We start from the raw sequence: 5,000 nt of genomic DNA, 5'->3' as shown, positions 1-5,000 counted from the left end.
GTGTGTGTGTGTGGGGGAGTGTATGTGTGTGTACTTGCGCATGTGTTTCCTCAGGTGTGTGTGTGAGTGTTGGGGGGTGTATGTGTTATGTTGTGTGTGTGTGTGTGTGTGTGTTTGTGAGTTCGTGTGTGTGTGCAGGAGGGGGAGGGGGATCAGGGGATTATTAGATTCCCCCCCCTTTTTTTATACTCTGAGGGTCAGGCTTGGTTGTTGCTGTTTTTTATCATTCAAATTAAAATTGTTTTATTTTGAGAGAGTCTTGATAGTTTGTTTCTAAATCATTCTATTTCATAATAAAGGCCCCGAGGCGGAACCTGTTGGGAGTTGGACTACTGATCCAGTGTTCACCAGTGGTCAGGGTTCGAGGCCCTCTTTCGACATTGTATTATGTCCTTGGGAAAGGTACTCTACTCCGATTTTCCTCACTCCACGAGGTGGGGGTACCTGGCTCAGGCTTAGGGGGAGATTGAAACGGCGGGAGGATAGGATTGGGCTGCCTTGATATGATATGATATCTTCTTCTTCTTCTTCGTTCGTGGCTGCAGCTCCCACGTTCACTCGTATGTACACGAGTGGGCTTTGACGTGTATGATTGTTGTTACCCCGCCACGTAGGCAGCCATATTCCGTTTTCGGGGGGTGTGCATGCTGGGGATGTTCTTGTTTCCATAACCCACCGAACGCTTGCATGGATTACAGGATCTTTAACGTGCGTATTTGATCTTCTGCGTGCGTATACACACGAGGGTGGTTCATGGCACTTGCAGGTCTGCACATATGTTGATCTGGGAAACCGGAAAAATCTCTACCCTTTACCCCACCAGGTACCGTTACCGAGATTCGAACCCGGGACCCTCAGATTGAAAGTCCAACGCTTTAACCACTCGGCTATTGCGCCCGTCGATATAATGTGATATATGGATACTTATATAGCGCCTATCCTCGGTCTGAGACCAAGCTCTAAGCGCTTTACAAACTCGGTGTCATTTACACAGCAGGCTGCCCTACCTAGTTAGGTAGAGCCGACTGATGGCTGCCATTGGGTGCTTATCATTCGTTTCCTGTGTTATTCAATCAGAATTCAGGCCATCCTATGCCGAGCCTTAGACACGGTGAATTTATTGTCCTGGTAGCCGTTAAAGGCAATGGGACCCTTTATCAAACTTTAATTTCACAGTAGCATGACATTTTTGTTGTTGTTGATGTTGTTGTTGCTGCTGGGATGAGGATATTTTATTTTCAACGGCAGAAGAAAAGGATTTGTCCCCTGTCTTCCTATGCCGAGCTCTAGAGCTCGAGACACATTGAATTTAATGTCCTGTTGGCCATTACAGGCTGTGGAACCGTTAACTTTTAATTCTTATAGTATAATGACGTTTTCTTCCGATAAGTTTCTTCTGTGTTATTGGGGGTGGGGACTGCGGGGTGGGGGTGGGGACTAAGGGGGGGGGGGGGGGGGACAGAAACGTGGAGAGTGATCAGGATGTTTTATTCTCTGAATCGTTTCATTTCTTTTCTTTCTTCTTTTTTTTTTTTTTTTTTCTTTTTTTTCTCTTTTGCCGCGTGCCTTGATTCCATCCTTCATCTACCCGCCCCCCCCCACCCCTCACCCACCCATCCACCCACCCCTCACCCACTAACCCTTATCATATCTACAATCACCAGCTAATGTGTCATGGAGAAATAAAATGAAGATCTCCCTTCTTGCCGTGCATTTGTGTGCTTCGTTTTCGTACTAATGATTTCAGATTGTCTTCTTCTTTCTTTCTTCTTCTTCTTCTTTCTTCTTCTTCTTCTTCTTCTTCTTCTTCTCCTCTCCCCCCCCCTCTCTCTCTCTCTTTTCCCCCCATACGTTATGTCGTACTTTTGTTTTGTATTGTCGAATGCAAGAAGCAGGACGTCTTTTTTTTATTTTTATTCTATCTTATTTTATTATGCCAAATTTCTTTATATTAGCCTGATACTTTTTTTTATGTAAAAACACGGTTTGTGTCACATGTGAAATGTTGTGTGTTACGATTCTTTTTTTTTCTTTTCTTTTTTTTCTTTTTTGTGTTGTTATTTGTCCTATCTTACTGGGCTTGTTTTGTTTGAATTCTATTGTGTTTCATCTATTTTAATCTTTTTCCTTTTTTTTTTAATTTCTTATAAACCTTTTTAAGGTATAGAGCTTTTCTCTAGTGTGAATAATTCTGATTTACATTTTTTTTTCACATTGTATATCGTATCTTATCCTACTTCATGTTTATGCTATGTTATTTTAGTTCTATTACTTCTTATTTGACCCGATTTATTCTATTCTCAGAGTGGGGGTACGGGAGTTGGGGGTGGGGTGGGGGTTGGGGGGTGGGGGTGGAGGTGAAACATACAAGTCTGAAAACTTTTACATGGCAGTCTTCGAACTCATTGACGAATCTTCCACAATGCCACAAAATCGGAAGTGCGTGAGACTGACGAAAAAATAACTTTTCGCAAACGGTTGTGGCTGAGACGGTTAGAGGTGAGGAAGGAGCTTGATGTGGGGGTGCGGGGGGGGGGGGGGGGCGGACGGAGGGAGGAGGGGTCGGGGGAGAAGAAGGGTAGGGAGGGAGAGAGAGAAGAGAGATGGGGGGGGGGTTGGGTGGAATCGGAAAAAGTATGGCGGGTTCGAAGCTGCAAAAGCTGCAATTTTTAATTTCGTGTGTGTGTGTGTGTGTGTGTGTGTGTGTGTGTGTGTGTGTGTGTGTGTGCACTTAATCATGAAAATATTTCACCTACACATATGAATGAAGAAAAAGTCGTTGTTACGAAATCGGTGTTACAGCATTAAACATTACATAAATGCAGTTCTTCTAACATTCAACATTTCATATACGCAGTGATTAAAGTTTCTTTAAACCATACATAACTGATTTACTGCTTTGAAAAAAAAAAGTGAAAAAAACAAACAAACAACAAAACGAGTGTAAGATACATGAAATATAGATTAGAATTTCTATCCAGCGATCTCGATTTGTACAGTTTTACATGCAAAAATGGTCAATGCGTTAAAAAAATGCAAAATTTTACTTTTTGATAAGCGACTATCAGCACCAGGCATATTGCATATTGCATCTCTGACAGTTTCTCTTCCAACTATCAGCGTTCCACCGCTCTTGTCGGTGCATCTGGAAGGAAGGAAGGAAGGAATGAAGGAAGGAAGGAGGATGAAAAACAAACAAAGAAAGTAGCAGAAAAAAAGAGAAAGAAATCAAGAAGAACAACAGCAGGGCCTACAGCACAGCAATATCTCATGTCAGTCACGACTGTTTTCATGTGTTTGTTAGTGTCCAGATCATGCATTCAAGGAATGACGGAAGAAAGAAACGAAAAGAAAGGGAAAAAAAAACGAAAAAAGAAAGAAAAAAAACCAAAAAAAACAAGGCGAAATAAATAAAATGCCCCACTGCAAGAAGCAGTTGGCTTTAGGATGTTTATATCTAGCTTTCGGTGTAGTTCTTTATCAATATCAAAGGTTTAGCACACACACAAAAAAAAGCAAAAAAAAAGCAATAACAACAACAAAGAAACAAAACAAAAAACAAAAACAAACCTGAAAGGAAGGAAGGAAGAAAGACAGTGAAACAGAAGAAAGAAAGACAGAAAGAAATAGAAAGAGAAGACAGAAAGAAAGAAGGAAAAGAAGAAAGAAAGAAAGAGAAAGAAAGAAAAAAAATGTAGCAAGCAAACAACAAGGCGATGTCTCATGTTGGTCACGTTTGGCTTCAAGTGTTCATATTTCGTTTTCGTTTTTAATTCCCTATCAGCATTATAAGATTGGGGGGGAAAACAGATAGAGAGAAGAAAGGGAAGGAGAGAGAGAGAGAGAGAGAGAGAGAGAGAGAGAGGTGGGGTGGGGAGAGAGAGAGAGAAGGAGAGAGAGGTGAGGGAGAGAGAGAGAAAGAGAGAGAGAGAGAGGTGAGGGAGAGAGAAGGTGGGGAGAGAGAGATAGAAAGAGGTGAGGAAGAGAGAGGGAGAGAGAGGGTGGGGAGAGAGAGAGACAGAGAGAGAGAAAGAGAGAGAGGTGAGGGAGAGAGAGAGGAAGAGAGAGGTGATGGGAGAGAAAAAGAGAGAGAGGTGAGTGGGGGAGAGAGAGACAGAAACAGAGAAAAAGAAACACAGAGACAGACAGAGAACACTGAACGCTGAAATAATCTGACCCATGTCACTGGCTGTATAACTCTATTGACATGGGGGCGCAAATCAGAACAATGATAGTTAAAACAAGAAAACCAAGTGAACAGAAAAGAACAAAAAACAGAATGCAGTCGAATAAACTAACTCTCGAACATCCATTTTTCACGTTTATGAAAGTTGTTCTTCTGTGATGCCTCTTTTTTTTTTCTTTTCTTTTTTTGTGAACTATGGAAGTGCTGCTTTTTGGTTTAATTCTGGTCTTACTCTGGTGATACTTGATTTTTAAATGAACTATGATCTTTGTAATTGCATATTTTGTGAAGAGAGAGACAGAGAGAGAGAGAGAGAGAGGAAGAGAGATAGTGTATGTGTGTGTGCGCGTGGTGTGTGTGTGTGTGGGGGGGGGGGGGAGATGAGCAATGCGGCTTGGCTGACTGAAATGGAGAGGCACGTAAATTTCAGTAATCTGTATATTTGTATATAGCTATTTCCATTTGGTGCCATTTAATTTATCTTTTTATTTTCTATTCATTTTATTTGTTTGTTGTTTTCTTCTTATGTTGGACATGTGCTGCTGCCAAAAAGAAAATCTCTGTACCAAAATATAGACAATTAAGTTTGTGTGTATTGTATTGTATTGTATTGTGTGTGTGTATTGTATTGTAACAAAAGAAAATTTTTTTTGTCTATCAATGCAATGAAGCTGCTGACATGTATTACTCTTTTTTGCCATGTATTAGTTGCCGCCCAATTTTATTTCTCTGCCTGAAACATATCTTTTAAAACTAAGAAACCAACCATTTTTTTCTTTCTTTTTTTTTTTTTTTTGCTGTACTTTCCATTTCA

The sequence above is a fragment of the Babylonia areolata genome, chromosome 32 (assembly GCF_041734735.1).
Source record: "Babylonia areolata isolate BAREFJ2019XMU chromosome 32, ASM4173473v1, whole genome shotgun sequence".
Taxonomy (NCBI): Eukaryota; Metazoa; Mollusca; class Gastropoda; order Neogastropoda; family Buccinidae; genus Babylonia; species Babylonia areolata.
This window is presented reverse-complemented; position numbering follows the sequence as displayed.